This window comes from Lycium ferocissimum, chromosome 5 (assembly GCF_029784015.1).
Source record: "Lycium ferocissimum isolate CSIRO_LF1 chromosome 5, AGI_CSIRO_Lferr_CH_V1, whole genome shotgun sequence".
Classification (NCBI taxonomy): Eukaryota; Viridiplantae; Streptophyta; class Magnoliopsida; order Solanales; family Solanaceae; genus Lycium; species Lycium ferocissimum.
In genome coordinates this window covers 23,037,988-23,048,448 of record NC_081346.1, presented here as the reverse complement: position 1 = coordinate 23,048,448, position 10,461 = coordinate 23,037,988, and the positions used below count along the sequence as shown (strand labels likewise).

At 29.5% G+C, this 10,461-nt stretch overlaps 1 pseudogene; it reads left to right on the top strand.

The window, feature by feature from the left end:
* Positions 1 to 5,743: 5,743 nt before the first annotated feature.
* Positions 5,744 to 7,965, top strand: LOC132056534 (short-chain dehydrogenase TIC 32, chloroplastic-like; annotated as a pseudogene).
* Positions 7,966 to 10,461: the final 2,496 nt, after the last annotated feature.

Here is a 10,461-nt window from a genome sequence, read left to right as displayed (position 1 = left end):
ATATTCTTGGAGTTTTAATGAAATTATTAACATGCCTATCCAATTGCGGTAGGTAAACCCTCAATTATATATTCTTAGGTGATTAACATGCCCACCTACTATATATTCTTAAGAGTTTTAATGAAATTATTAACATGCCCATCCAATTGCGGTAGGTAAAACCTCAATTATAAACTGGTAGTCGTTTCAAAATAAAGCAGCTAAAATGCTTTATTTAATTATACTAGATGGCTTATGCCCGTGCGCACACTTTGGATTATAGTGTATCTATATTTATGTAGTTGTGTTTGGATAGTGATAATATAATATATATATATATATATATATATATATATATATATATATATATATATATATATATATATATATATATTCAAAACACGATTAATATAACATTGTAGTTTGTGCTCCATATATAAAACTTTATTATATTCGTGTTTGCTATGAATACAAAGTCGGCAAAAATTTATTAATACTTTTTAAAAGAGAAGACTTGTTTAAAAGGAAACTATTTCCCTCTCTTTGAGATAAAACAATAGCAATATTTAAGCATCAGTTCATACTTTCAATTTTAATTCGATTAATTTTAAAGTATAAATACTTATTATTTTTTATCAAATTTTGATTTGGATAATTCTAATTCAAATTATTAAATTAATTTTACATGTTTAAAACGAAACAACGTAGAAATTGATTTTCTATTTAAACGAAGAAATACTATTTTTTAATTTTTGGTAAATATTCTCGGTTTAGCTCATTTTACTTGTCATGTTGTCTTTTGCATGATTTTTTTAAGGAAACGTGAATTAGAATTATAATTTGACTAATTTACCTTATTTATTATTTGATCCTCATTTGATATTAATCTCTTTTCACATTTATTAGAGTAAGAATAAAAATGAAAAAGTAATTAAATTCTATGTTATTTTAAAATATAAATATTTTAAGTATATTTATTTTAGTAAACATAACAAATAAATGACATGGCGGAATAGCAAATACGAAGAATTAAATATCTAGATTAGATCTCGAGGCTAATATAAAAGAAAGGAAATTGTATGTATTTTGCCTACTTAACCTTTTGAAGAAAAGCAATAATATGGGTCCATATTTTTTTCTTTGTGCAATAATTTCATTTTGCTCCCACTAATGGGTTAATACGCATGTGGCAATGAATCCACTATTATTGACTTGATGGGGATACTTTCTAATTACATGAATATTGTTTGATTTTTTAATATATGGGGTGCACGTTTTTTTTTTTTTGACATTGCTTGTTTTTTTAATATGGGGTTCACTTTTTTTTTTTTTTTTCCATGAGTTTGGAGAGGGTGGGGTTCACTTTTTTTTTCATGAGTTTGGAGAGGGTGGTCTTTTTTTTAAAAATATTGCTTGGCGTTTTTAGTATGGGGTCCACCTTTTTTTTTTTTTTTTTAAGAGTGACTAACGACGAAGCATGGGTAAACCGATGCTTCAATATAGTAGAAAAATAGAAATATAATAAAGTATTCCTATCTACTTTTTAGAAGAGTTGGCAATATAAAGTATAAAATATCATTTTTTTGCTCTAAAATAAAAAAGTGGGTGGGACCACAAAGGATTTTTTTTGCCCTTAAATAAAAAAGTGGGACCAAAGGTCGGACGACGATCCTGCTTATAAACCGGCTCTTCTATATAGTAGTAAAGTAAAGTAATATATATATATATACATATATTATGTTCAAAACACGATTAATATAACATTGTAGTTTGTGCTTCGTATCCAAAACTTTATTATATTAGTATTTGCTACGAATACAAATTTGGCAAAAATTTATTAATACTTTGTAAAAGAGAAGACTTATTTAAAAGGAAACTATTTTCCTCTTTTTGAAATAAAATAATATTAATATTTAAGCATCAGTTGGTACTTTGAATTTTAATTCGATTAATTTAAAGGTGTAAAATATTCTATTGTTAATGTATATAAATTGGGCCTAAACAATACCTATTATTTTTTATCAAATTTTGATTTGGATAATTCTAATTCAAATTATTCTATTAATTTTACAAGTTTAAAATGAAACAAAGTAGAAATTTGATTTTTCTATTTAAATGAAGAACTACTATTTTTTAATTTTTGGTAAATATTTTTGGTTTAGCTCATTTTACTTGTCATGTTAATTTTTGCACGATTTTTTAAGGAAATGTCAATTAGAATTATAATTTCACTAATTTACCTTATTAATTATTTGATCTCCATTTAATATTATTTTTCTTTTATGACATTAATCTCTTTTCACATTTATTAGAGTAAGGAAAACAATGAAAAAGTAATTAAATTCTATCTTATTTTAAAATATGAGTATTTTAAGTATATTTATTTTAGTAAACATAACAAATAAATACCATGGCGGAATAGCAAATACAACAGTTCAATATCTAGATTACATTTCAGACTAATATAAAAAAAGAAAGAAAATTGTATGGTTTGGCTACTTAACCTTTTGAAAAAAAAAAAAGTAATAATATGAGGTCCATGTTTTTTGCTGTACAATAATTTCATTTGCTCCCACTAATGGGTTGAGTCGCGTGTGGCAATGAATCCATCATTATTGATTTAATGAGATACTTTGAAAATTATATGAATATTGTTTGATTTTTTAATATGGGATGCACTTTTTTTTTTTTTTTTTTGACATTATTTGTTTTTTTAATATGAGATTCACTTTTTTTTTTTTTTTTTATATTGCTTGATTTTGTTAATATGAGGTTTACTTTTTTTCTTTTTTTCCGTGAGTTTGGAGATGGGGTTCCACTTTTTTTTTTTTTTTTAACTATTGTTTGGTGTTTAGTATGGGGCCCACACTTTTTTTTTTTTAATGGAGAATGATCTGACGACAAAGCATGGGTCTAAACCTATGCTTCATATGGATAAAAAAGCACGTGCATATTGTTCATGAGAATTGAGGACAATATATATATAGTGGACATGTTTAAGTGGTGGGCTACGTCTCTCTATCTATCTATAAAAAATAGGCAGAAACTACGCATATATATACGTAATTTAGAAACATTTGGCGAAACGCGATGATAGCTTTTCTTATTTCTAAAACATAACCATATTTTACGAAACATGACGGATTTTCATATATTTTTCGTTTTTTAATTTTATTTTCGAAAATATATTTTTTAAAAATAATTTTATTTAAAAAAATATATTTTTTAAAAATTATTTTAAACTTATAAAAAAACAATTATATATATATATATATATATATATTTTTTTATTATTATTTTTTTTAAAAAAAAATAAAAATTGTTTGCTCAAAGGCTTAAAAAATTACCTCAAGTTTTTGTGTATGAAAAATGTATATGTAAGCGAAATTTTTAATATAGTTTTTCATACACAAAATGTGAATGAAATTCTAAGTCTTGAGCGAGATATACACATTTCATACCATTTTCATACATAAAATTTTGAGCCTAATGTTTAAGCCTTGATCGAAATATACACATTTCATACGTTTTTCATACACAAAATTTGAGCGAATTTTTTAAGCCTTGAGCAAGATATACACATTTCATACACAAAAATTTAAGCGATTATTTTAGAGTCTTGAATGTTGTATCGAAGTTGTATACAATGTTGTTGTAGTTGTATTAATTTTAGAGAAATCTAACATGAACTTTATACACGAAAATATGAGTGAAATTCTAAGCCTTGAGCGAGATACAAATTTCATACCGTCTTCATACATACAATTTTGAGGTGATTTTTTAAGCCTTGAACGAGATATACAAATTTCATACAGTTTTCATACACTATATTTTGAGCGAACTTTTTAAGCCTTGAGCGAGATATACACATTTCATACAACTTTCATACATAAATTTTTGAGCAAAAAAAATAAAAATAAAAAATATTTTTTTTCTTAAAAAAATTATGTTTGTTATAGGGTTTGTAATGTTATGTTTTGTAAATAAAAAACTATTGTCACGTTTCGTAAATATTTCTTCTTAGTATGTATATATACGTAATTTACCCAAAAAGATAATGGGAAGCCCGTGCTTGCCCGGGCCAATACGAAAAATGAGTCGGTCTGATAACAAAATTATGAAAGTTTTATTACATAAACACAATTACAATTCAAATTGCATTTGTTATAATCCTATATTTTTACGTTCGGACTAATGGGTTGAGCGCTAGCTTTAATGAGCTCCTTGCCTTCCACGATTTTAATGAAGGGTTCAAATCCCATTAATCGCGTATAATTCCTTTTTCCTAATTGCTATCTCTCCGGATGTAATACGAAGAATTTTTTTTTTTAAAAAAAAGTACAAAACAACTACTGTATCTTAATCCTTTTTAAAGAATATATGTACACACGTCATAGTGTTTTTCGGGTTCAATCTAAATCCACATTTTTTTCTTTTAGTTTTCTCTATGTTTAGCTTTAATTTTTCATGAACTTATTATGACTCGGTTTCGGATACACCCTTTATATATTTTAAAATCAAACACTTATACCTCCTATGCTACGAGAATTATGAACCTTCACCTATGAGGCATATTTGTACTAGTATATATTAAAATGTAACTATGAAAAATAAATTACAATTATAAATAAGCCTTTTATGTATTTATTTTATGAAATTTAATAAAGAAGATAATATTTCTTTGAATATCTTTATTCACGCATTTGATTAAAATAGAGAATAAATATTTCCGAAACATGTATCTTTAGAAACTTATTAATAAGAAATGAATACAACTTACTTAATAAGATATACAGTCAGAACTTCCTATAACGACATCCGCATATAATAGCAATTCTCTATAACAACCACGTTTTTTCGGAACCGATTTTTTATGTTATATTTTACTTCTCTATAACAACATTTCACCTATAACAACAACAACCAACTTTATAATAGTACGCTCTTTGTAAAATTACCCCCATATAACAGCTATCTTCTTTTTTTGGTAATATAATAATTAACTATCTTTATAAAAATAGAATATTTATGATTACCAATAATAAGTGTAGAGATTTTGACCAAATATTTGATCATTTAATACAATATTTATGATAAAAAATATCATATGAATATATATATTGTCATCATTAAGAGATTATCCTTCGTTATATAAAGTGCGATTAAGCTTAGAATTTAGCAATTAAAAATAAAAAATTAGATTTTATGCATCTTTTTTGCCTATAACAGCAAAATATTATTTAAATGTCAATGTTGTTATAGGTGTATAACAATAATTCTCTATAACGGCCAAAAAATTTCGGACCCAACATTGCTGTTATAGAGAGGTTTGGCTGCACCAGACTATTAGTAATAATTTCCTACACTTTAAACATAATTTACTTTTATTTTATTAAAAGATATAAAAATCTTTTAAATATTAATTAACACATTTTTTTTTAATATTCTATTAATTTTGTACAATAACCAAATGTGGAAGTAAAATTTAATCATACCTTATATGAAATTTTTTCTTGGAATGAAACAAATAAAAAAACTTACCGTAAATATTTATTATTTTATGCTTATATAAATAGAGCAATAATGATCCGGTCCAGGCAAAATATCACCACATCATTGAAGACCACACACATGACTTCTTTATGTAATGGCTTAAATGCCCTCAAAATGAATTTTAACCTCCAATAACTAACACGTAGATCCATGTGGCTCACTGAGTCTTCTAATATCGTAAGTATAGTATATATAAACATAAACAAACCCCTTAATTAAATGTCCAAGGAAAATTTCAGAAACAGCTGGCGAGAAGTAAATAGAACTATGTGGCTTTTCAAGAGAAAAGGGGCATCTGGTTTTTCAAATTCATCCACGGCCGAAGAAGTCACCCATGGAATCGACGGCTCTGGTCTCACTGCCATTGTTACTGGTCGATCCATTTCCTCCTTTCTTCGTTTCGCTTTTTTTTTTTTTTTTTTTGTATAAAAATAATCCCTTTATTCGTTTGGAAGCGTATTGTAATAATTTGACGTTATACTAATGTAAGTAAATGCGTGTAGTTATGAAAAAAAAACTCGTCTGCTTTGATACATATGAGGTTACATCTCGTAAATACGTGTATTTAGAGGCACTACTAGAACAAAAGTTTTTCCACGTACATTCCGCAGGTGGGAGACAGGCTCTCTGAAACACTGAAAACTTTCTAAGTGTACGTTTGATGCGTAAAAATTATTCACTTTTTTTTTTAATTTTTTTTACTTTTTTTCACTTTTAGGCGTTTGAAATTACAAAATATTCAATATAACTTGAAGTTGTATTTCGGAATACAAAAAACTTGTTTTTCAAATTTTTTTTTTTTGTACTTTTTTCACTTTTTTATAACTACATTTCACCAAAAGCGACAATTTCAAAAATTATGGCTAAACACAACTCCAACTTCAAAAATTCCAAAAAAAGTGAATTTGTTTTTGATATCTATGGCCAAACGCCTACTAATTTTTCCGTGTTAAAACACTACTATTTAGATTTTTAACTTTGCATTATTATGGGGGAATAGCCACCGAACAATTTTCAGTGGAAAATAGTGACTTTTTAGTAGTGAGGCAAGAAATTAGCAACATTTGTTTTGCTAATAAACATGCATGGATCCATTTGCAGGAGCATCGAGTGGTATTGGTGCTGAAACTAGCCGTGTTCTTACTCTGTGCAGAGTTCATGTTATCATGGCTGTCAGGAATATGGCTGCTGGAAAAGATGTTAAAGAAGCAATAGTAAAAAGAAATCCCTGCTGCTAAAGTTGATGTAATGGAGTTAGATCTTGGTTCATTTGCATCAGTAAGGAAATTTGCAGTCGACTTTGTACCATCACATCTCTCATTGAACATTCTAATGTAAGTGACAGTATAATACTGGAAGAATTGCACTTTTCTTCCCAAGTTTTCCAAGAATCTTACTAATGGTTCCTGTTTTTCCGTTAGTAATAATGCTGCAGCGCCGGTGGGAATTCCCTTTACACTTTCCGAAGACAACATAGAGCTGCAATTTGCCACAAATCATCTAGGTACACGTACGTCTGTTCGTAAATTAAGTGTATTAATTTATTTCTGCGCAATATATTTGTCACGAGGCAACTTCCTTAGATGTTCAGGAAGGGCGATGTGAGGCAAAACAACCGACTTTTATGTGATTACGCTAGAGTTACGGGTAAACTAATATCAAGGGGGACATTAAATTCATACTTGCTAGCTGTTATTTTATCTTGGGACCATAATTATTCCTTTTTCTTGTTGTGATTGCAGGTCATTTTCTTTTGACAAATTTGTTGTTGGACAAGATGAAGGAGACATCACGTGAAACAAAGAAAGAGGGAAGGATTGTGAATGTTTCGTCAGAGGCTTATTGTACAATTGCATATCGCGAGGGAATTCGCTTTGACAAAATTAATGATTCCAAAAGGTAATCTAACTAAATTTTTGATCCTGAATTTCCAAAAGCTATCTTGATTGTAATTAGTAGGCTTTTTTACTTCAAGCTGCATAACCATGATTACATTTACATGATAAAAATTGGTTTTTCATTGTCTACGTTGTTTGTTATGTTATCTGCAGCTACAGAAGCTTTGGAGCATACGGCCAATCAAAGCTGGCCAACATATTGCACGCATATGAGCTCACAAGACGCTTAAAGGTGCTTTTCAGAAAATAAATCTTATGATATGTCTTCATTCCTCGCGATAAATAAACATATTTCTTGGAGTAGATATTTGTGTATTTCTTTTTGTACATCGAGAAATCGTTGGTTTAATTTACATTCTCTGACTTCTGCAGCCATGCCAGTCATAGCTTTGGCTAAGAGGTCGATGCCATTCAATTGAACTCTAAAAATTTGAGTGATCTTTATTTCGAACAGGAAGATGGAGTGGAAATAACGGCAAATTCACTTCATCCTGGAACAATCACAACCAATATTTTTCGTCATATGGGTATTTTTAATGGTAATAATAAGATTCTATTTTCTTCCTTTTTCTACATATAGTAGCTGCTGTCTGATTAATATATATATATATATATATATATATATATATATATATATATATATTTTTTAAACTATGCTCCTTTTCTGTATGGTACAGGTCTTATAAGCAAACTTGGAAAATTTATATTTAAAAATGTTCAAATAGGTATGTTCCACATCGAAGCATTTAAATTTGCAGTATGCATAATTTCTTTGCAAATTTATAGAATTTTTGGCATCTTCCAGAGCAAGTAGCTTAGCTCATGCTGGGAAAATTGCCTACGTAGTATGAGTTGTTTTTTTTTTTTTTTTTAAATAACATTAACGCTCTTGTCGTGAACCAGTTGGATAAATATTCATCAGTCTCATTTAGAAACATAATTGGCAAAATTTCCAGCTATTTTACATGGAGAAGGATGCGTTTAACTTTCATTTTTAATCTTCTCTAGGGAGCATCAACCACCTGCTATGTGGCATTGCATCCACAATTGAAGGGGATAAGTGGTGAACATTTTGTTAGAAAAATATTATTTTCTATTTAATATCTCAAAAATAAAAGGATTACTTCTATGACGTTTTTTTATTGGCTTTAATACAAAAGATTTGATTATGATTTATTAGCCTTAATGGCAGATCCTCATAATGGAAAATTGACGTTTTTTATTGGCTTTAATACAAAAGATTTGATTATGATTTATTAGCCTTAATGGCGTATTCTCATAATGAAAAATTGTCTGTTACCAGCAGACACGTTGGCACTTAACATTGCCATTTACTAGCCTTTTATTGGACATTATTTCTAATTAAAATTGCTAACGTTATCTTGACAATTGAATATGGCTATTCAGATAGCCTTTATGGGTTCATTACGAGATTTTCAACTTCACTCTTTAGCTTTATATATGATCTTGCTTAGGTGAAACAAAGATACAAAATAAGAGACTTTTCTTCTTTTCTTTTAGTGCTGGGTTTTATATATATATTAAAAGAAATCTTTGTCAGTTTCTGTGCTCCTAGTTTATACTAGAAGAGCTTGTTGAATCATGGGGGATACACCTACACCAGGTGAATTATCCTTAAGGATGTCTTTCGACACGCCTCAAGCTACAAGAGTTTCGTGATTTCCGTAATATTTCCAACAATCTTAAGGATAATTATTTTATTGTCATGGATCACGGAAAAGATCAATCGGCTACCATTACGGCAAGTATCTTGATGGTGTTCCGTTGCACAAACACCTCTGCATCGTTATTCCGTTATGTCTCCACACAACTTTGCTAAACACTTCCCGAGATGTTTCAAAGGTGGATGTTTTTGGTGGACAAAATTTTAAGAAACGGGCAGAACGTATTTTTTTTCTTGACATGTATGGTGTGGCGTTTGCACTATGCATTCAAAACTCCGATGAATCTTCTACCGCGAACAAACCAATGGGTTTATGCAAACAAGGTATGTAAGCACACTATACTAAGTACTCTTCTAACGAGTTGTTCGATGTGTATTGTTCTAATAAAGAAGCAAAGGAAATTTGGGACTCAATCGTACTAGATATCTTTCGAAGATGCTACCAAACAAAAGTTTGTTATTGGTAATTTCTACAAATGGGAGATGACCGAGGACAAAGACGTGAAGATACAAATCAATGAGTTCCACAAACTAGTTGAAGATCTTAAGTCGGAGAAATTATTTTCTTTAGGAGCGCGGTTCATTACATTTGGTATGTTGATTGAAAAACCGCATAATCTTGGGTGATTACAAACAAAATTTGAAGCACAAACAAAAGCAACTATCTCTTGATGATTTGGTGAAACACATCATCATAGAAGATACCAATCGGAAGCAATCAATTTTTGCCAAAGGAAAAGAAATCACTACAAAAGCCAATCTTGTGGAAGACAATAAGTCTCGCAACAAAAATACCAGGTATGAAAAAGAACATGGTTACAATCTCAAAGCCAAGAATCAAACTTTCAAGAAAAAAGGCAATTGTTATGTGTGGCAAACTGAGGCCATCATGCGACTCGGTGTGAGAAACGAGTTGGGAATAATGACTGCTAAGCCAAGAGTAAATACTGTTTGAAGCGGATGATATTATTAATGGCGATCATTTCCCAAGTGAACATTGTGGCTAATATGTGTGTACTCGGGTGATAGACTCCGGGGTGCTACTAGGCATATTTGTGCCAATAAAGCCGATTTGTGTGTCTTACACCCAAGTCGATGAAGGAGAAGAAGTGGTGTATCTTGGTGACTCAAGGACTCGCTCAAGTTCTTGGAAAAGGAAAAGTTCTTCTCAAACTCACATCTGGAAAGACTTTGGCCTTAACTGAAGTGCTGCATGTTCCTAATATCCGAACCAATTTGGTTTCAGTGGGATTATTAGGAAAAGTAGGGGTGAAAGTGTCATTTGAATCTGATAAGGTTGTGTTAACCAAGAACAATGTGTTTGTGGGCAAAGGGTATTGTAATCAT